Source organism: Pseudopodoces humilis, chromosome 4 (assembly GCF_049639895.1).
Source record: "Pseudopodoces humilis isolate 2021_Gansu_Grassland_sample_001 chromosome 4, ASM4963989v1, whole genome shotgun sequence".
Taxonomy (NCBI): Eukaryota; Metazoa; Chordata; class Aves; order Passeriformes; family Paridae; genus Pseudopodoces; species Pseudopodoces humilis.
The window spans coordinates 68,275,971-68,299,394 of NC_142203.1; the positions used below are offsets into that span (position 1 = coordinate 68,275,971).

At 43.7% G+C, this 23,424-nt stretch overlaps 1 protein-coding gene across 3 annotated transcripts in view; it reads right to left on the reverse strand.

Moving 5' to 3' along the window:
* The window catches only part of LOC102112947 (phospholipid-transporting ATPase ID-like), an 85,247-nt gene extending 69,421 nt beyond the window's left edge, over positions 1-15,826 (reverse strand). Inside the window, exon 1 of one of the 3 annotated variants that reach the window (XM_014256990.2) lies at positions 15,580-15,826. The gene's annotated coding sequence lies outside the window, so the exon portion shown is untranslated. Of the gene's footprint in view, positions 1-3,245; positions 3,505-3,752; positions 3,927-15,579 lie in introns of those variants that run through there. The other 2 variants (XM_014256991.2, XM_014256989.2) reach the window with 2 other exon arrangements.
* Between the last annotated feature and the right edge of the window lie 7,598 nt (positions 15,827-23,424).

Below are 23,424 nucleotides of genomic sequence, written 5' to 3' on the forward strand. Positions count from 1 at the left end.
CTACAAATAAATTATCCCCTCTCACCACAGAACACTTTTGTACCTACAGACTCTATGAACTGTCTCTCCATTGCTTACATGTATGCAAAGACAATCTACCTGCTTTATGGCTACTGACAGTTGGATCAAGAGCTCTGGGTATTTCAATATCCACAATGAAAAGCTGCTTTGACAGGTCTTGAATAGGGAAGTGATGTTTTCTCACAAACTAAATTCTGCCTTATTTAAGACAGACAGAAGCGAGGTGGATTGAGGCAATCCCAGGCACAGGCTGGGCAGAGAACTGTTTGAAAGCAGACCAGAGGAGAAGGGCTTGAGGGAGCTGGTGGATGAGAAGCTTTAGATGCCCTGGCCATGGCACTCAGTCCAGACAGCCAAACGTGTCCTGGGCTGCATCCAGAGCCCCGTGGGCAGCAGGGGAGGGAGGGGATTCTGCCCCTCTGCTCTGCTCTGCTGAGACCCAGCTGGAGCATCCAGAGCTGGGGTCCCTGCACAGGAGGGACAGGGACCTGTTGGAGCCAGCACAGAGGAGGCCACCAAGATGATCAGAGGGATGGAGCACCTCTGCTGTGAGGACAGGCTGAGAGAGTGGGGATTGTTCAGCCTGGAGAAGGGAAGGCTCTGGGGAGATCTTAGAGCAAATTTCAGTTCTTAGGCTACAAGAGAGCTTGAGAGGTACTTTTGGCAAGGCATGTAATACCAGGACAAGAGTGAATAGCTTCAAACTGAAAGAGAGCAGGCTTATATTAGACATTAGGAATAAATTCTTTACCGTGAGGGTGGTGAGACACTGGCATGGGCTGCCCAGAGTGCCCCATGTCTGGAAATGCTCAAGGCCAGGCTGGATGGGGCTCTGAGCAACCCAGTCTAGTGAAATGTGTTCCTGCTCATGGCAGGGGATTTGGAACAGGATGATATTTAAGGTCCCTTCCAACCCAAACCATTCCACCATTCAATGATTTGGCTTGAGAGCACAATTGCAAAGCTCCTCCTGCATGAGTGGTAAGTCGCAATGAGCTCCAACATGTGGACTTTGCAAAGGTTCATTGAGGGCTGTACTGCAAACTGGGGGAGAAGGGAGGCATTTCCCACCAGCCTTGAGTGGCAAAATGAGAAAAGGCATGGCACAACTGGACGAATGCAGAACAGATGCTGTGGATGGAAAACACGTCTCGTTTCCTGGCCCTGTTCCTCTGGGCAAAGCTATATGATACATCAGATTCAATGATAAATATGAGTTAGAATATACTTGGTGTCTCTGCTCCTATCATTTAATTCCCAGACTCTGTGAAATCAATAAATACAATCATTTTTGGAAGGGTTATTTTAATCCAGATCATGGGGTGTGGTTCAGTACAGACTGAAATTCCTGCCCAAGCAGTGGTCATATCAGATCTGAGGGGCAGTGAATTGTGCTGTAGGATGAGAAGCAAGCACCAATAAATGAGAGGAATTAGTCAGAGGAACAAGATTTCTCCAGTCACGTTTGCCACTGAATATCTTGTGGTATGTATATACACAAAAAAATTTTAAACAACCCTGTGCAGGTACAAATTCAGAAAACGTATCCTGCTTCCACTCACCTTTTCAGGTCAAGTCAGTTTTTGCACAAAAGTTTAGTGTTTTTAAAATTTGTGTTTAGATGATGTAACGATCACAAATACCCACTGATCTTAGAATTCTATTATTTTTCAGGCTAAAGTACTGAATATCCAGCCAATAGCAACATATGGGAAAATAGATCCCAAGCACTGAGCATCAAGGCAAAAAAGGTTGAAAACTTTCTGTTTTCACTGCTCATTGCTCTTAGTGGGGTAATGATGTTAAATACGAGATCTCAGTCCCTAAATTTTGAACATGTATCACTTTACACTTGTGGATTTGGAGGCACATCTGAGAAAATACTCAGGATTTAAAATACATCAGGTCCTCAAAATCCCTGTTTTATCCATGCCTTTATTGCCACATATCATATGCTGGAGCTGGACAGTCACATCCACTCACAGGTGTTGTAAAAGAAGGACACCACAGTGCAGTGTTTGCCAAGGCTCTGGTAAAAGCAGCATAAAGGCCTGGCATGACTGGCACAAACTGACCTTGCCATGTGCCACACAAAGGCATGTTTGCCAAGGGACCCCTTTGAGCTACAGCTGTACTAACTGTTTCAGTCAAATTTGTCAAATTTTGGTTCCAAAGAGAACAATGGATTTGCTTTTCCCTACCAAAAGCAGACTAAATAATTTCAGCCATTAGAAGTAATTAGTACTAATCATCCTTCAGCACTGAAATCCTATTACTATTTGCATTTCTCCACCCCTCCTTACATCCTCTTGTGTTTGAATACCTCAAGAGCAAAACAGGGAATAGCATGTGTTGTACCACTCCCTGCTTTGCAAACACAGAAAGTGAGCTGCACGGTGGACAACCAGAATGTGTGTTTTGAATCCAAAAACTACTCTTTTTCAGAACTGAAATCAGATTTGGCAGAATTAAAACCTGGAATAAGTTTAAGGCACTGTAAGTGGTCACTGCTGGCATGAGGGTTTACGAGAGTAATGTAGCCTCCCGTTTAAACCTACTAACTCCGTGTAAAGAGTTTGAAAGTATCCCTGAAACCTCCCTGCTTTTTCCATACCTGAAGAGGTATCCTGGATGAGGTGAGCAAGCCCTACAGTAATTTTCTGGTGCTTTTCCAATCCATACATACAGAAACCCAAGAAATTCTGCGTTCCCACCCCTACACTCCAATGTGCCAATGCAATTAGCTGTAATTGCTGGGAAACAGGCTCAGTCTGTTATCTGCCACGTCTTCAAGTAATGATCCAACATCCTCCATCTGTCTTCATTAAAACACTCTTTAAACTGACACCAGGATGGCAGTCAAAAAACTGCATTCAGCTCCGCTGGGTAAGTTAGTTGCGACGACGCTCAAGTTACGGATCAACAGCTGTGGCGGAGCGGGTTCCCAAAGAGAAACGCAGTCTGATCCCTCTGAAACAAACAATAGCAGCTTCCCCGGGCGGCTGCTGCTGCTGCTGCTGCTTGAAATCGTGCACAGCTCAGCTCACTCCACCCAGACGTCTCTCAGCTCGCCCGTAGGAAAAGCTCAACCCCGAGCGCTTTGATTAAGCTTCGCAAAACTCTCGGGTCTGGAAAAAAAAAACCCACGGCTTTCTGCCCCTTTTTTCCCCCCAAAAAAACTGGCAGGAAAAACAAGAGAGCGGAAGGAAAGCTTTAAATCTTACCCTTGAAGGCTTGTAAAAGTCACAGCAACAAAGTTGCTGCCCTCCATAGCACTCCGGTACACTCCTCTCTTCTCGTTTACACGCAGTTTTATCCCCTCCCAAGACCGACAGCTTCGCTCGCAGTGACAGCGCCAGGACATTCACCTAAGGACGCAAACCTTATCTGCGCTGCGAGATGGGCATCGCGTGTCCTCTCCGGCACCCTTAAAATCCGTCGCTGACTCGCTCTGACATACAATGTCCCGGCAACTACACTTACTCCAAGTTCCCTACTTCTTACTTCAGTCACTGGGCTTGGCTCCTTGCCGAATTCTTTTTTTTTTTTTTTTTCCTCCCCTTTTCTTTTTTTATATTCTGTTTCCTGTAGAGAGGGAGAGTGTAGTAGCTCCCTTAAAAATAAAACTCTTCAGTGCTACAAACTGTGAAAGAGTAAAGCAGAAAAGCACAGGACCTAGGATTGGGGAACCCAAATTAACTCCAGAAGCAACAGCCGCTCACTCTACCTACCTCCTGCCGACGCGGAAGCTTTCAAAAAGAAAGCAAGTGAGTAAAGAGTAAAACATATCAAATTGCTTTCAAAAAGGATGAACTTGGGAAGGGATCCATTTCCTAGCAGCAGCCCCTCTCTCTTGTGTGCGTAACACTGGAGCTGGTCAGGACTCCTTAAACACAGAGACACAGTCCTACAAGCTGATCCTTGAGGCTCCACCTCACCCACTTTCCAAAGTTATGAGTAGCAAAAACTGTGCAGAGAAAAGCCTCATAGAGCACAATTGCATAACTCAACCACGGAGCTTCCTCCAGCCACCCAGAGGATTGCTTTGGCGCCGAATTGCTTGCTCATCCCGAGAGCATGACCTTCCCTTGCCCTCTGGGACACTTGCCTGACTGCACTGACCCTCCTCATGAGAGTCCCCCAGCACTCTCTTCAGTCCTCCAACCTTCCTACCCCATTTTCCCACCTTCAACAAACCACACATTCCCCTTTTCTCCCAAGCTGTGGGACCCTTCACAGTACAGTGCCCTCTTGTATGCCAGTGCCCTGTCATTTCACCTGCCAGCTGCTCTAATCTCCAGACCAAAACTGAGGCAACCACAACTTCAATCCACTTCTAGCTCCCCTATACCTGTGAATTGCAAGTATTTTTAAAGCACCATATTCTTTACATAGTCATGTTCACAGTAATGCCTGCCAGGAGCATCTCCATGTATTGTGACAACACAAGAAACTTCAACCTGTATTTGTGTCTGTTTTTTTCCTTCAACTTCTGAGTTTTCCTACAGGGAAATTCATTAACACTGTTAAAATTAATTTCACACCTACCCACTTGAATGCATTAATCAGCTGATTAATAATAGTAACACAAGAGTCAAGGCTTTGCCAGAGTATTTTCTACAAAATGAAATTCTCTGTAGTCAACAGGAAAGGTATGGAGGACTTTGGAGGCTGCAGTGGTAGTGCTCCAGTGCTGGTCATGAAGGTTGAGGAACAGAGTGACAATGAAGAGGACACTAGCACCATAAGCTATTTCTGAAGGAAGAACAAGAGTCTGTGCCCTCTGCTGTGACTTCAGGGATATTCCAAGCTACACCAATTTGAGACAATGCTCGCTGAATTGGCTTCCTAATTCTAACATACAAACAAACAGCCGGTATGGGAGGTGCCACATAGGACTGATCTCCTGAAGATTCAGGTCATTTTCAGATGATTATGACCTTGACAACATCAAACTGGAGAAGAAATTCCCCCTGCATTAGCCATTTTTAATTTTCTCACCACCTACACCTCATTTCAACAGCAACAGCCCAAGTATCACATTTTTTCCTGCAAGCAAAAGTACAAGGATCTGGATTAATTTCGGTCCTTCTACATATTTGGAGAATCCCTTGGTTTTGCCTCATTCTAGAGTCTTCCTCCTTTTTATAACTTTCATCTGATTTTCTTCATGACATTTTGAAATATTGATTATGAGTCATTCTACACTACTACTTTCTTTGCTGCTGACTTTATACTTGTTTGTTACCACTTTGACTTCAGCCACATTAATTTCTTCCTTCCTAGAGTTAGGTTTGTCTCCTTCCTTTGACACACAAGTGGGACCAACCATAAAGTCACCATACCTTGTGTCTTATTTGGACTTTAAAATATCTAAGAGTTTAGTAAGCTGTTTTATGATTTTTCTTGGCACTGAAATACACCTCACATACATTGGCCATGACTTTTTCCCTCAGCTATGCTTTCCTTGTGGACTCCAGTGAACCTACTCATGCAGGGAAGCTTAACACACAGGGAAGCACTCAGAAGGGCAGGAGTGACTCAGGGTTATGAACTCAGCTCCCAGTTCTCTTGCCTTACACTTTGTTCCCTGGATAGCATCTTCCCAATCGCCACACGATTTGCATCCTCCTTTGCAGATTTTCAGACATGTGAGGGAGCGCTGCTGCCTGCAGTGGCACTTGTCAAAATCTCAGTTCCTGTATAAAGGTTGTCTGGGTGTGTCCTGAAGCCAGCACGGTTTGGGCAGAGTTTCAGCTGGACAGATGTAACAGGGCAGCAGTCATTTGCCATGATCCACAGTGGTGGGAAGACGTTAAATCTGTAGTTTTTCCAGTAAACAAGCTCTCTTCTTGGCCAGGTGCCTCCTCCATACCATGCTCCTTCACCTTTGAATCATCCACCTTCCCAATGCCGACTAGCCATAGAGGGCTAACTAGAGTGGGATGGATTTAAATGCATGCCATTAAGATCTTTTCCAAGGACTTATCTGGATCACCTCCAGTCCTTCAGTCTTTGCAGCATTTCAACTATGATCAAGATGCAAAACTGAAGCCTCACTGTTTTAAAGAAACCCACTCTCCAGATTAGATTTGGTCTTCCTCCAAAGAGCAAAGCTGACAGAGCAGAGGAACATCTCAGGAGCACCCAGAAGCCAAATATATCTGGTGACCTTGTAATGTTTTGAATGTCTTATTATGCCCTTGAGTATCTGGAGTGAACTAGAGGATAGGAGAGAAACAGAAGTGAAGCACATGCTGGAGCAACCCACAATGTAGACTTAAACCAAATGCCAGTCCTTGAGAGAATCTCTCCTTATGATATGCAATTTTTTAAATTACTGTCATCTTGATGCTTTCCCAATGATCCAGTATATTTCAAAAGGTGCACTGATGGTTTTTACTTTCCCTCACTCTCTTACAATTGCAGTCTGCCACTCCTGAACTGCAAGGTTTGAAGCTTGAGCTGCTCTGCCACAGCTGGTACCACGCCGCAGATGAGTGATGGTACCACTCTCTGATGAGTTACGCTGGGCTCATCCTCCACACCCAGAGCCAATGCAGTCCCCAGGGATCATTTCCACCCACCCAGTCTCATCTCCATCTCCCAGAACAGCACAAGTGTATTGCTCACTTCCTAACCATGCCAGTCACTGTTCCAGAAAAGCATTTCTATGTGGCACCGGAGGGCTTCCTCACAAACCCCCAAGGGTTAGCTTTAGATGGCTAAATCTCCTGCCACAGCCTATGCTTTCCTTGTCCCAGCTTTCTCCACTGGTCCTGACCAGTGAGGAGCTCCTTGTGTAGGGGAGGGATAAGTAGCCTACTTCACTGTGGGGCACCTGGAACACCTGTTATGAGCACTTGCAATGGGTCCAAGTGGTCAGATGGCCACTTTCCTATGAGAGACTTTCTGCATCCTCTTTCTGTCAAAAGTCAGAATAGGATGCATAAGAAGTACAGGACTGAAAGGAACAAATCAGGACATTATTGTCCACACCTTGGATATGAGAGAACTGTTTAAAAAAATATGCTATAAGGAGAACATCCAAGTTGTAAATTCCTGTTGTCCAGGAAAAACCAGCACAATCATAAGGTGAACAACAAACGACCAAGGGTCCCAAAATACGCTGTATCACATGTGAAGTGCACTGACAGTATCCTTGATATACTGTGGAGGATGTGGCAGATCAAACTGTCCTACTAGCAGACCACAGCTCTGCAGAGGAAAGGAAAACTAAACCCTACATGTTCCTGTTATCATGACCTGCCTGTGGGTGGAAAATGAAATGGGAGAGGAAGGTAATGTCAGTTGTTCTAGGGCTGTCCTTGCCTTTTGGGAGGAGCTACTCTGCTCAACTCATTTTACCACTCCTCCAAAGAATTCCAAATTAGCCCAATTTGAAGGGATGCTCTGGATTCCTACCTGTATGCATCCCTCTCTCTGGGTATAATCTGAGGTGCAGCTCTAGCACTGCAGGTTCATACAGAAGTATTCCCATACTTCACCAGTTACTCCAGAAGCTGTGAGCTGTCCCAGTACATGCCACATGGGAACAGTCAGAAAATAGCTTCTGTGAGTGTGTGTGGAATAACCTGAGTGATACTGATCAGGATATGGTGGTGTGCCGCTTACCTTCAGCAGGGAAGGATGGGTGTGTGGATAGAGATGCCTTTTTGCCTTTTCTTCACTGATGCCCCTTGCCCACTATGCCAAGCCCTTTACAAACAGTGGCCTGCTAAGGAAAATCATTAGAAATCAAAAAAGGGCCAGACTCTTGTCTTTAAAAGAAAGCAACAATTTGCTCTGGCAACTATTGATCTCATCTTCCTAACACCAACCCTTACGAATGTGATACCATCTGATGTTTTAAAATAGAAATTGAAATAATGTCTCTCAGATGTCACCTTTGCAGCCTTTACAAGATGAAGCAGAGACGAAGACATTTTGGTCAAAAAACCCAGGTTCAGACACTCAGATTACACTGAAGAGCAGGAAAAAGTGCAAAAGACAATCAATTCTGCAGGGAACAAGATGCAAGGCTACATTATTTCTGAGTTCACCTCCCACCAGATTTGGGATCTTGTGTTTACAAACTCCCTCCTGGCCAAAAGTTTCAATGCTTAAGTAGGGAAGATGCTGTTGCAAGAGAAAAATCTCCTGTGTACCTGAAATATTCTCTGTGATCCTGTGAGAAACTGAGTGATTTGATGGACACAGACATTGGTGGGAGCTGATGGAGATACTCCTGTCTCAGTATTACATTCCTGGAATAAAAATCTGTGTCTCTGCCTTTGCCCAGGACACTGCACATGCCAGGCTGCACCGGCAAAGGGTGGGGATTAATCAGCTGCTGCAGCAAACACCAGAGGTGTCCACACTGCATTTAACACATATTTCTTAACAATCACCAGTGAAAACGAGGGGAATCCCAGGGGGATGCTTGGGAGCGCTTGTTAAAAGCTAATCACTCGAACGTGAACAGAAAAAAAATCAACAGCTGAGGGCAAAGCGGGAGCCCATCTCATTAGAACCTCTAACGAGAGTGCCCTTTTTAAGAGGGGTGTTGCACAAGGCTGCTATTGGCAAGGCAGCAGCTGCCACAAACACATATGCCGTGTGTGGTGACACTTCAGACGCTGTCACTTGCCCACTCCTCAGATGCACATCAAAAAACCCAGCTCAAACCGCTGACCAACTAGAATACCCCTCGATGGGACCCCGTGGTTGAACACACAGAGGAAATCCAACCCATGCCAAGCCTCCACATTTTACAGAGACTTCCACAATCTTCCACACTTTTCTGTACTAGGTATGTGTGGAAAGGATGGAAAGTCCCTGGATCTGCATGGAGTAGATCGCTTCTGCATTCCATACAGCATCAGCCAAGAGATCTGGGATTTACTTCTTTAAGTTCTTCATGGTTTCATTACATATTGCTCTGAAGATCAGTTATCCATCCCATGAAAGACTTAGTGGTGTTCTGAGAGAAGTCACAGTCAGCATGTTGCATCCATTATGCTCATAAGCATTTTAACCTTAATTCCAGAGTGAACATACTGTATGCATGTGTATCTCTACTATTTCTTTTCCAGGTTACAATTATATCTATCCTGCCAGGAAAAGTATGGAGACAACTTGCTGTCCGCCACAAAATTACTCCTAGTATCAAAATTACTCCTAGTATCTACCTTTTTTTAATATATATATATATATATATATTAGTATTATTTACTGAACTACACGTTCAAGGCTTGACTAGATTAACCTGGTGGAAGGCATTCTATCCAGCAGGAGGTTGGAGATAATATGATCTTTAAGGTCCCTTCAACCCAAATAATTCTATAATTCTGTGTTTAGGTCTTTACTATATTATTACAGTTTTTGATGGCTATATCATGATAAGCTGGCCCACTTCAGAGAGGTCGCAGGGCCTTGAGGGTGACCCAGTGATGTTCACTTTAGGGATGTGCACCTGGACCAGCATTCCATTGAGCCATGATCTCAAAATGGGATGAGAGCACACAAGAGCATAATACTGTAGTGCTACAATAATTTGTAGTGTTGATGATTGGGACTGATTTGGCTCCTTAACCTGTCAGAACTCAAGTTCTGTGAACTTTGAGAAGAACAAGGAAGCCCCTGCCTGGTGGCAAAAGAGCATGGTCTGGAAAAAAAACAGCCATCATATAAAACAAGGCCCAGGGAGCATAACGTATTGATAAGAGAGAACTTGGGTTCCCTCTGGAACATCAAACTTTAGGTAATTAACCAAAGATCTAAAATGTCTGTGCCAATACCATATGACATAAATAAGCATAAAACAATTAATTTCCCTGGATATTTCCCCAACAAAACCGCATGACATTTTAATCAACGGTTTGCACTTCAATCGCAGCACCACCTTGGCAGTAAATAAGCCATATATATCCACAGCTCTGCCAGCGTGGCCAAAGCACATGCCAGATCCCAGCACTGCTAGCCTTTGCTTTTATTCAGTGCAAGCTTAATTTATGTTATATTGTTCCTGCATCTGTTCTCCAGGAATCTAACAGAATGCATGTTCCTTTGCACTTGCTTGGCTGACAGCAGAGACATGTATTATTCCCATCTCCATGCACATGGACAGTCAGTGTTTAAGCAGTGAATTCCTGTTAACTGAGATAGAAGTTGTGCATGTGAATCTCTGCAGCCTTATGAAGGAGAGGAACAACCTGCTGGGTGTCTGGGACCTTCAGGATGTGATGGCAGAGTTAAGGAGGACATGCCCTTCACCCAGCAGTTCAGGAGAACCTGATGAAGAAAGCAGCAGCTAAGCTAGTGAGAAACGTGCAGTGCACACAGCCACAAGGATGCTGGGTGTGTAACTCATTTGAGGTTAACCACTGCCATTTCTGCTGCTGGGATATGATGCAGGATCACAGAAGATCCTTTTAAAAACAAGGAGATACATAAAAAGGGAGGTAGGTATTTAAACACCCTATTCCCAGTGTTACCATTTGTCATTTTGATTTGCCATTTCTGATTTTCATATGCTGTTTATAGGTTAAATAAATTGTGGGCCCCATAAGAAGAGACAGCATTTCCTGTTCCTGATAGAGTGATCAAGGTCTTGTTGGTGTATATTCAAAAGGCAATGACATGCAGCCTCAAGCTGGCAATGTGCTAATAAAGATACACAACAAAAAAAATCCATAATCAAAGACTCTGGGACTAAAGAGAATGAAGTAAAGTTCCAGCAGTACAGTGCAGCACCAAATGCCTAGTCAGGAGAAATGAAGAAAGTAGTTTTCTTAATAAGGAAGTAAAAAACCCCACAAAACCCATGGTCCTTTATCTTGGTGTGGCACTGAAGCATAAAAGCTCAACCATTTTTGATGCCTCCTCCCCACAAGGAGATAGATAATCTTTGGATAATCTCAGGATTTCCCAGCTTAAAATAATATAAAGAGAGGTGGAAACTGCATGAGGATTAGTAAAGAAATTGAGAAACTGTGGCAAAGTCTCCAGAGTGTGTTTTGTTATTTTAGGTTCCTTTTTGTGCTGCATTCCATTATTTCCAAATTTGCATTTTTAACTTTCTTAGCAGCCTTTTAACACATAAAGGGAACCTACAAGAACACTGGAGAGGAACTTTTGACAAAAACATGCAGTGATAGAAAAAGTGGAAATGGCTATAAATTGGAGTAGGTTTAGATTAGGTATTAGAAAGAATTATTACTGTGAGGGCGGTGAGACACTGGCATGGACTGCCCAGAGAAGCTGTGGATGTCCCATCCCTGCAAGTGTTCAAAGCCAGGCTGGATGGGGCTTTGACCAACCTGGTCTGATGGAAGGTGTGCCTGCCCATGGAGGGGGGCCTGGAAAGATATGATTTCACTGTCCCTTCTAGTCTAAACCCTTCTGTGATTCTATGAGTCTAACCTTGAACCTTGGCAAAGACATGTTCCTCATTCCAGATGTGTCACATCTCAAAAGCAGAGCTCTGCAATGCTCTGCCTGTGCCCAGCTCCACAGTGGGCAGCTGTGTCCCCTTGCCCAGCTGTCCATGTAACTGCTTAGGCTGATTTGACAGCAAAGATTCACAGGGCTTCAGTTAAGCAGAAATGCATTCTAAGGACTGTTAGTATCTGGCCAAGTTCCCTGGGTGAAGCCAAGTACTAGAAAGCACATGTAATCCCTAAAGACTTTGTAAAGATGGTGTAATCAGAACAGAATAAATGCTTTGTGTCAGTAAATGAAAGTCATAATTTCTCTTAGAAAAGCAAGACTGGATTAGCTCTGGGGATGAGCATGGCACAGAGATGTAAACAGGTCAGACAGAGGTCTGAGTGTTTCTTTGGATGCCATCTGCATAACAGGTGGTGTCTGCCCAGGCAAGGAATTGAATTTTTTCTTACAATCAGATTGCTGTTTTGGCTATAGGAGAAAAAAAACAGCATTAAACACAAAGGGGATAGTCAAAGGCAGTCTCCCAAGTGAGTTTGCAGAGCATATTTGGGAAGAGCATATTTACACTAGTCCAGCAAAAACATGCTGAGAAAAAATGCTGTTTGTAAACCAAAGAAAAGTACATTTGCCTGGGCCAGTTGACTTGCAGTACAACTTTGTAGCAAGGGTCAATCAGAAATAAAACTGGTGGCAATCCAGAGAATAATCATCATTGCTCTGGCAAGCACACAAAGTCGAAAGTAGTGCCTGGTGTCCAGCTGTAGCTGGGAAATCTCTCTAGCATGTGGTGAAGTTATGCTTCATACAGCTATACCTTGAGACTCCCAAAAATGCCTGGGACATGAGGCAACCACACCAGTGAGGCATGAAATTTAAATAGACCAAAGTGTATATTGCTTCATTAATCAATATCTGATGTAGTGGAAAGTTTTTGGATGAATGGTTTCTTAGAAACTTGTTTCAGTCTGCAGCTGATGTTGCAAGTGTTCTACAATTTTGTTAAGGTTTTGGGTTTTGTTTCAAGTCTTTTGCTTGTTAATGAAAGAAGAGGCCTCCATGGAAGTTCTTACATCACGTGAAGAGTCAAAGGAAAAAGGAATGAATGCACTTATGGAGCTTTGAAGGCCAGGCAGCAGAGGCAAAAGAATTCACTTTAGGAACATACCAGGATGAAGAGAAACAGCCCTAAGAATTAGAAATAAATTCAAAGACAAACCAAATTGCTTGATGGATATAGTAGTAAGGAAAAGCACTGGAAACCATTGAATTTAATGTGGGATGCCTGTGGAGCCTGGAGGTTCCTGAAAGGTACCTGGGAAGTCTGACACAGGCATTGAGGCATCAATTGATCTTGCAGCAGGTAGAGCTGGAGAGAATGTTAATTGGAATAGTCATGGTTTTCAGTCCCACAGATAAATACAAATCAGCATCAGTTCCAGTTAATGCCCACATAACAGTTCCTACAAATTTAGCAGCTCGGGAAGAGATGCACTTCAGTTTGGGTGGCTTTGCTGTGGGGGAACAGCCTTTAGGATACAGCCTTCCCAATCAGTGCAAAGACAGAGCCTTTGGGGAAAAAAAAACACTCAGAGGACATGGCTGGAAGCGTGGAGGGGTCTAGAAGACAAGGGAGAGCAATCCTAATTGGAATGTAAGATATCATTCTCTTGCAAACATGCATAAGTTAAGCAAAACCATTGTTCTGACTCCCCTCACACCTGTATCTTTTGTATTCCTTTAAAGCCAAATCTGTACATTTAAGATGGGAAAGTAAACAAAGTCTTGTTTGTCCAAGAAGTGAAATGGCTGGTAGGGAATGCATTTGGAACATTTCACCAGTATAAACTGCACATTGCAGCTCTTACTGAAGGGCAGGGGAAAGCAAGTGAACGTCTAAATGTTAAACTTGTGGGTAATCCAGATTCCCACTGAGATTGCTACCTGCAGTAGCTGCGCGTCCCAGTAAACTCAGACCCACCAAAACAACAGAGCAGGAAGGAAATAATGTATGAAAGAGTAACACTGCATCACCTGTGGAGGCGGGGAGGGAGCTGCACAGGCACCTGGAGCGAGTCAGGGAAAGGGAAAAGGACTCTTGTTTATCTATGGATCACAGCCCTGTCTGCAACCCTTTCACTGCTCCTGCTTGGAGTGTGGCGCTGGGAGCACTGGCAGAATCAGAACATTCCACCTTTAAATCGTGAAAATCACCTTTAAATATTTAAATATAGATATAGATTAGGTATAGATCTACAGACAGTAGAGCAGAACTCACCTCTGACTTTTCCTGCTGCGTGAGTCTCAGGTTTTCCTCCTTACCTCTACACCACTTTACACGTGTGCAAGGACCTAAATCCTGCTCCTCCTGCAGCCAGTGCAAACCTTTATGGATCCCAGACTGGGCCCATGAGTGTAAGGGGCCGGACAGCTACCCAGACTAAACACTGCCAATCTAACTGTGTAGAAGGTGAGTCCAGAGTGTCCCTCTAGCACAGACAGCCGACTGCCTGGTCATAACCCAGGGATCTGTCTTCTCTGATAGAGACAAACTATTCCCAGTGAAACTGTCAGGGTTGTTTCCTGGCTGATTTGAAGAGACCTATACTGTCATCAAACAGCATGATTTACTGTGATACCAGCAAATTAGCCTACATCTTTGTTTCCTTCCTCCGAATGATTTTTGTTTTGTTTAAGCCTGCAATAGTGACTTTCAGTAATGCAAAACTGTGTGTAGGTGATGAATAAGCTAACACCTAGAATCAAAGCTAAAGTGCAGTAAGTCACATATTTGACTAAATAAAGATCCACAGGGAGCTTTTATCACTAAGAAAAATAAGCCATTCACTGAAAAGGAAGTAAACAGTTACTTCAGTACTGTGAATTGCAGTGTTACCTTCCTCTGATGCTTTGCAACCAAGTTAATGCTGAGAAATAAAGAGAGTGCCTCTTATCACCAGTAATATGGCTTTAACCTTTGCTTTCAATACTGTTTTTGAAGTAATTTAGTATTTGCAAAGTTAAGTATCACTGCGAGTTTGCTTTAGCTAAAACAAAAAGGTTCCTTCCCCTCATTTAGCTAAATTTCTTTCTGGCTTTCATGGGACTTCTTTTGCCTGTGTCAGGATAACTGAATAATCATGGGCAGAGAGAGAAGAGCAATGTTTTGTGGTGAAAATCCTCCTTGAATACATGCTAAAGTGTCTTACTCCTGGGATGAGAGTCAAAATAGTGCCAGACATCAGGAAACATTGGAGGACTTAGTATATCAGGTAAGCAAGGATTTGGAGGTGAAGGGATGATTTTTCTCAGTAATACAGAAGATACTTTGAATGTGCTTCCTCTAGGAAAAACTTTGCAAAGTCTTTGGGCATCCATGAGTTGACTTTGCAGTGTGTCACATACTGGCTTAATGAAACAAAAATAACTATGCTAAGAAAAGACTGTCCAGGACAAACCTAACACTGTTATTTCTATATAAGGGTCTTAAACAAGTGGTGCAAATACTTCATCCCAGTCTCATACCCTCCAGTTTTAAAGGCAGTGACACCATTTATCACTTAGCACACGACAGGCCCGAAAACAACTTGCTTAATTGGCCCATCTACCAGTTTGAGAGAGAGCACATCTCCTCCAGACACAGTCAGCTTCCAATGCAAACCCCTTCATGATGGAGACCTATGTTTCATGTCTTTATTATGAAATTAAAATGCAGTTGCCAATAATGATAACAAGGACAACTTAAAGCACCTTTCACAGAGAAGCCCAGCTCTCCCTTCAAGAAATTTACGGAGAGAGAAGAGGTCACTGGATCCAAAGCCAGTACAATGAATGTGTGCTTTCCCACCCACCGACTTTGGAGAGATTTACTAGAGCCACACTTCTGTGATCCCAGCTTGCAATAGCTTTGAGTGTTGCTGACACACTGGGGCTGGCACTACAAGCAGAAGGCTTTGACACCAGTCTCATTATTGAAAAATAATATTCACAGATGGAGTAATAGTCCAGTATGCAAAACAAAAATAAATAAAAACAAAAAGCTGAAATCTGGGCTTCTATGCAAGTTTTTACATTTTTCTCTTAGGAGAAGAAATCAAGGAATTGTCCTACCTGGCTGTTCTGTGTCTCGTGTTCAACCTGGAGCTGTTGATCACGACGAACAGAAGGGATCGCTTTCAGCACCATACAAAGAGCCGCAGCTTGTTGTAAGCTCCCGGGACGGTTCCCCGGCCGAGCACGCCGAGGCTTCTCCCCAGCTGGGAGGAGAGGCTGGCGAGGGGACAGCACGCTTTCCAGGATCCAAACTCGGCCCAGGAGCTGCGGGATGTCTCGGTGTGCTCCGTGCCCTCCGTAAGGACGGCGAGGGGAAAGGCAAAGTTCCCGAGGCTGGGGGTGGAACGTGGCACCGTGTAGCACTGAGTAAATAAAAACCAAGTGATCGTTGGACTCGGGTGTGACACCAGGTATTACAAAGGTTCTTATACCACAGGCAGGACTCTGGATTTCATCTCAGAGAAATGCAGCCTAAAAACCCGGTGGTGCACCCTGCCTGCAGCTAAAGCAACAACTTGAGCTCAACTTTTGGCAGTCAGCAGATTTGTCTTCTTGGAGAGCACTCGGAGAATTTCAGTCACAAATATATTCTTTCTTACGGGTCAGACATTTCACTGCCTCCCATAAGGACCTATAAAATGCATGCCACTTCTGTGGGCTAATTGCTTGTTTGGGGAGTTTATGGGGCCAAGTACTACAGGATCTCGATTCGCGTTTCTGGATTCCATGGTTATGAGAAAAAAAAAAAAACACATAGGTTCAGCTTTTGACACAGTTTTTTGTTTCAATGCCCTCTTCAGACTAAATAAAATGTTTACAAAGATAAATCTGAGATAGAGAAGAGACGGAACTAATCTAAAAAAGCTACCAAGTACAGCAGTGATAGGATGCAATATGAAAACTTGCAATAAAATTAAATTGTCTAAGTAATGACATTTATCTGCAACACCAGTACTGCCACCTACTTTAAGGTTAAATGATATCTTCTGCCCGAAAAATTCCAAATTAGTGTCAGGTTTCAGTAGATAAAGATTTTTCCCAAAGAAGCTTTTTTTTTTTTTTTTTTTTTTACATTCTTCACAATATGCTAAGTTATTGAATCAGAAGCCTTTCTAAAAGGTACTTCACACCTCCTTAACCACTTTATCTGTTTGGGGGGTTTTTGGTCTGTCTGTTCTTGGTTAATGACAGGAAACTCATCAGTACCCCTGTTCCCTGCAGCCTTTTTCAAACTAAATCTATTCTTTGGCCTTCAGAGCAGCAGATGGGATTGCAAACATAGCAGCGAAATACTACAATTTTATTTAAAGATCTCCCAGTAGATAATAGACCATGGTTATGACTAATAGGGTCATGTGAACACAACTTAAAGAAGAAAGGATAACAGCCCGAGCAACACTGAAATGAGACTCAGATCCCCTCTCACATCTGTGAGAGATCCTGGACAAGTTAATAAATGCTGATGTGCCTGTCTTTCCTTATTCATAAAAGGAATAACAATTCTTCACTTCATCAAGAGACCAAGTAGGAGACATTGCCAGCTACAAGGTATTTAGAGACACACCAGTGATGTCTCAGAACATGAGAATTTCTAAGTCTCTTTCATGTAACAAAGGCAGAGACTGTCCTAAAGTCCTGTGAAATACAACTTTTTTCTCCCCCAAAATGGAAATAATCACATTTCTGTGGGGCACAAATGAATAAGCTCTTTTTCTGTTGACTTTCCAGTTATTGCATTGGTTCACGATACTACTATTGCAACAAGTCTTCTTTAGAGAAAAAGGTGCCACGGAGTGCAGTTGAAATTTGACAGCCTCTCCTGTTAGCAATTTGCCTCCAAGCACTACAGCTATGAGTCAGTGAGCTGATAGGAAAACTTTTACATAGCATTCAGAATTAGACTTGGAGGATACACGAAATTACAGTTCTTTCCTGTCTGTGCTATGTTGGCCACTAAAGTAAAAAGAACTTCAAATTAACAATGGTTAAAATTTGGAGATGAGAGTATAGCCTTGGATTAATGTTTTTGTTGCTGGAAAACTCCCTTTGTTTGGAGTTAAAAAGCTACTGGTTAAGAATGATGCAATTTTTAAGGGAAAAAGAAAGACATGCTGCTGCCTGATAAAAAGCTGTATTACAAGAACTGCTTACATGATCTGCTTTTCCCTTAATGATCCTCAGCAGTTTTCCAGAAGATTTCTTCCAGAGCAGTTCTTTCACAAGTTGTCCCCTTTGCAAAATACAACGTTTCTGGGAGCATTTCCGCTTTCTCCCATCTTGTGGTCTGTGTGTCACACCAATAACCCCTTTTTCTCCTGCTCTGTGAATTCAGTGTCTGTTTGTTCAGAGCTAATGAAGGAGTTTCTTCACCCTCGGTTTCTGCCTTAGAAACATCCTGCTGTGCTGTGGCTTCCTCCTGTAGCTGTTATGTGCTGGGAAAGGGGCATGGCAGTGGACAGACCTCTCGTGATTTTTGTGGACACTCATCCTGCCAGCAATTAGCACACCAGACATCCTGGGATAAGCAAATTTGGAATGACGTTGTGACAGGAAGTGACGTCTTGGATAGCCAGGAGTTTTGTGACCCTTTAAAAATTTTGTAGTTAACTATGTTTAATTAGTTAAGGGATGTTTGATAGTGATTTTAGCTGGTTTTGATTTAAATCTGTGTTGGCTGAGTGTCAGTAGAAAACCCTGAGAAATTACCTCAGAGCACCTGCAGAAAGGAACTCCATAGATCAATAGCCCTTAGAGAATTTAATCAATAGCTGAAGAACAAAATTCAGTAAAGAATTGTTTAATGGTTATCATGTAGCTAGAGATGAATTAGATGTCGTAGAACAAAAAAGATATCTAGAGAAAGTTAAGAAGCCAAAGGTCTATACACCCCAGAAAACTTGATTAATGCATTGCAGGTGCAGTAAGGGACCCACTTCATGGGCTTGTACACCTCAGAAAATTTAATCAATACTAATGGTCTAACCACAACATTAAATTTAATAAAGCACTGTTTAACTGGATAAAACTCGGGTTATTCATTACACAAAGATAGATGAGATATTCTGGTAGTAATTAAAATAAATGAAACACCTATACCATGATGCAATAAATTGGGCAGACTTTTGGGAGTGTCTATAAAAAAATCTTGGGTGTTACACTGTATATAAATGTTTGAAAATTGTTTCTTTGAACATGTCTATGGTGAATAAATTCCCAATACGTTCCAAATTTTGACTCAAAATTGTTATTAGGAATGTTTGTCTAACAGCTTTTTGCTGTTAGATTTAGAACTTTTTGTTTCAACTGACAGATGACGTAGCAGGTAGTTGAGTTTGGCCCTTCTGCATATGCAAAAGAAAGGATAAAATCTAATGGAAGAATGGGGTCCTGAAACACAAATGCATTCATCAACTACATGATTTCATTCAACATTTTGGGCAAGGACTATCCCTTTTTCCTTCACTAGGTCTTGCCATGTGTCGTGGTTTTAAACCAGTAACTAAAAAAGATTATTTTTTTGCTGTGAGATATGGATTAGAACAAGAGCAAAACAGGCTTAAAACTTAAAAGGAATAAAGAGAGTTTATTAACAAACTACAAGAATAAGAACACCAGAGTAAACTTCCAGAAAACCCTTTTTATCCCCTACTACCCACTATTCCCTTGTTCACATGACAACAGAGACAAAAGCTTTGGAACTTTGATGGTTAAAACAGCCTCAATTCTTGCTAGAGTCTTTTCTTCAGTCTTTGTAGAGAAACAGAAGTCTCTTTCTGCTAATCTATGGAGTTTCTCACAAGAAAACTATTTCTGCTATAGTTTTCTATTTCCCTGATGTCAGCTGCCCAGACCTGCTGTTATCTGAGCTCACTCCTCCCATTTCACATCACTCTGAGGTGTGTATGGGCCATGAGTCTAGGGATGGCATTTTAAGGATGAGTTATTCAAAGGCAAAAGTCTTCTTCATCTATCTCTGTGAGCTTCACTAGAAAACAGTTTTCTCATTGCCCCCCCAAGGCTTCAAATCTTCGCTTCACTCTGTTCCAGCACTTCACTGTATCACAATTATTCTACTTTTTACTCAAAATTTACACTTTGAACACTCTATTCCTCCCTATATACTGTCATGAATTAAAGGAGTTTTTTCAAGACTTTATTGTCCATTTCCATAGCCTCAACAGAAAGGTATTTCAGCTCATAAAGCATCTCCTTATTCTCTACCTTTTCTGAAACTTAATTCTTTTCTTTACTGTCTCTGATAGTTTATAAAGTCTCTTTACATGTTGATCACTCTCTTTTTCTTTCTCTGGATAAAAAGATTAATCTGCAAGTCTCATCTGGGTAATGAAAGGGTTAAAATCTTGCCCAGGCTTTTGTAGATGGTTCTGTGACCTCTGCTGGAGCAGGAGCTGGAGCTGTCTTCGATAGAAGATTCCTCATAGCTGCTCTGGAGAGTGTGGTCACTGTCTCAGCCCGCTGCAGGTCAAGAGCTTTTTTTCCTTCTTTACTCAGAAGTTTCTGGTGAATTCAGTCACGGCAAAAACTGCAGCGGAGCCAGGGACCGGCCTGGCCCGGCCAGAGCCCGGGGCAAGCCCCGCAGGCCCCATCTCCCGGCCGGGAGCCGCTGGGCCCAGCCCAGCCCCCGCCTGGGCCGCATGGGCTGGGCAGGGAACGGGAGGCCAGCCGGAGCTCTGCTACCTTTAACAGCCAGGAAAACAAAGAGAGCAAGAGAGCTCTGGCTTTACATCTTAAGGTAGGGTTCACAAGTTGATCCCACTTTTCAATGGTCAAAACTGCTGTCAATTCCCAGTAATGACCAATAATTGGTCAGGAGAAAAGACTCTCATCAGTCACCAGCAACTTCAACTTCCTTAGCTCCCAAAAGCACCTTGAAGGTAAAGTCACTCCATGACACCATGCAAGCCACAAAGACCATATAGGTGGTCAGATGTACATAACTGAGTCTCAACAATGTGTGAGGAGAAATGGACACTTTTGATTTATAGACATGAAACCTCAGAATGGTTTGGCACAGAACTTCCTGCAAAGAGACATTCCTACAAACCATCAGGCCAGTTTCGTGGGACATCCACTTTAACACAAAACCCATTCCCAGAAGCTCCTGTTTGCTCCCATCTAGAGACTGGAAGCTGATTTGGAAAAATTAAAAAAAAAAATTTAAAAAAAAAAAGGTTAATTTTTATTGGATTGTTTACCTTACAGTATTGCACTTAAACACCAGGATATTATCTCACAGGAATTAAGCGGTGTTGCCCTGGGAAGGTGATGTGGCTGGCAGCCCAGCTGAGGTGCCTTTATACCAATGCACACAGCCTGGGCAACCGACAGGAGGAGGTGGAAGCCAGTGTGGTGTTAGAAAACTATGACCTTGTGGTCATTACTGAAACTTGGTGGGACAAATCCCATGACTGGAGTACAACTATGGATGGCTACGGGCTGTTCAGAAAGGACAGGGCAGGAAAGAGAGGCAGGGGGGTTGCCCTCTGCATCAAGAGGTGGATTGAACTTGAAGAGCTGTCTTTGAAGAGCAGTCATGAGTAAGTTGAAAGGCTGTGGGTAAGAACCAGAGACTGAGGAAACAAAGGGAATCTTGTTTGGCTGGTGTTTACTGCAGGCCCTGATCAAGGGGAGCCTGTTGCTGAAGCCTTCTTGCTCCAGCTACAGAAGGCATAACACTTGCAGGCTTTAGTCCTGCTGGGGGACTTGAACCTCCCCAACATTTGCTGGGAAAGTAGCACCAGGGAGCTGTAGGCAATCCAGGAAACTCCTGGATTGGAGGATAACTTCTTGAGCCAGGTAGTAGACAGCCCTGCCAGAGGGGATGTGGTACAGGATATGTTCATCTCCAGTGCAAAAAAGATAATTGGGGACATCAAGACTGGAGGAAGCCTGGGCCACAGTGACCATGCATTGGTGGAGTTTTAGTCCTGAGGGATGTGATTAGGTAAGAAGTAGAGTTAGGCTCCTGAACTTTAGGAAAGCAGAGTTCCAGCTTTTCAGGGACTCTGGGACACTGCCAGGCATCAGAGACAAAGGGTTGCCACAGACAAGGGATTTGAACAGAGCTGTCAGAGCTTTAAGGACATCTCCCATAAAGCAAAAGAGCTAGAAATGAAGCCAGTCACGGAAGGTAAGAAACCAGCATGGCTATGTAAAGAACTACTGGTCAAACTAAAGGGAAAGCAAATGCACAGGCAGTAGAAGCAAGGGCAGTGAGCTGGGAAGAGTATGGAGATGAAGTGCAGTTTTGCAGCAATGGAGTAAGAAAGGCCAAGGCAAAGCTGGAACTGACCATAGCAAGGCACACAAAGAAAAGAAGGAAGAGTTTCTATGGGTATGTTAACCAGAAGGTGCAACCTCCCTGATGTTCTGTGTTCCCCCTTGACCTGGACAAGCTTGAGGGTTGGGTACATGGGAATATCAAAAGGTTTAATAAAACCAAGTGCTGGTGCTGCACCTGGGTGAGAGCAGCCCCCGGTATCAGCACAGGCTGGGCATGAACAGACCCTGAGCAGCCCTGCCCAGAAGGACCTGGGGGTGCTGGTGGGTGAGAGGCTGGACATGGCCCAGCCATGGCACTCACAGCCCAGAGAGCCAAACGTGTCCTTGGCTGCATCCAGAGCCCCGTGGGCAGCAGGGGAGGGAGGGGATTCTGCCCCTCTGCTCTGCTCTGCTGGGACCCAGCTGGAGCATCCAGAGCTGGGGTCCCTGCACAGGAGGGACAGGGACCTGCTGGAGTGAGCCCAGAGGAGGCCACCAAGATGATGAGAGGGATGGAGCACCTCTGCTGTGAGGACAGGTTGAGACAGTGGGTGTTGTTCAGCCTGGAAAAGAGGAGGCTTCAGGGTGACCTGATAGAGGCCTTCGAGCATCTGAAGGGAGCCAGCAGGATGGAGACTTTTTGCAAGGGCATATAGTAACAAGGGGGACAAGGGGGAATGGCTTCAAGCTGAAAGGGATTCAGCTTATATTAGATATTAGGAAGAAATTATTTACTGGAAAGGTGGTGAGGCCATGGTACAGGTTGCCCAGAGAAGCTGTGGGTGGCTAGTCCCTGGAAGTATCCAGGACCAGGCTGGATAGGGCTCTGAGCAACCTGGTCTAGTGAAAGGTGTTCCTGCCCATGGCAGGGGAATTGGTAAAGGATGACTTTTAAGATCTCTTTCAACCCTAACCATTCTATGAATCCATGATCTGACTCCCTGGCAATTGAAGCAATGTCTGCCCAGCGTAGTGACAACTGGTAAGCTCTGGTTATGTCTGCTTGAAGTGATTGCGAGACAAATCAGACCCAAAGGCTTCCAAATTTTCTTTCTTTTTTTTTTTTTTTAATGCATCTTTTCAGCCACTGAGTTCTAAACAGGGTCTCACAAAGGCTTGCAACATCACAATTCACATCAGATGAACTGTGATGCTGGGTTAGGCAGAGGTTAACTCCTTAAACCAGCAGTATGACTGAAATCAGTGTGCCATGGGAGTGTGCCTTCACACACAGCAGAAATAACGGCAGTAGAAATCTCCCAGTGGTGCCTACAACATGGGCCAGAGAATGGATGTTACTGAAATGAGGGAAGAACAAAATATCTGCTGCTGAATATTCAGCCTGACCATTTAGTGAGAACCCTATTCTACAAAGAATATTTGCAATAAGGCAGCATTAACTTGCCTTCAAAGACATGACCTAAATCTCTGGAGGGAACTCCCATGTATATTCAGGACAGCTACCCTAACTCACTTGCAGAATCTAGAAGTCTCCTACTGAGAAATATGCCAGCAGATGCTTCCTGACATTTAATGCTAAACATGTTATAATGGGGCTATAAACAGCCTTTCACTCTGAAACATATGAAGGAATAGCATAAGACCCCAGGGAGAGACAGC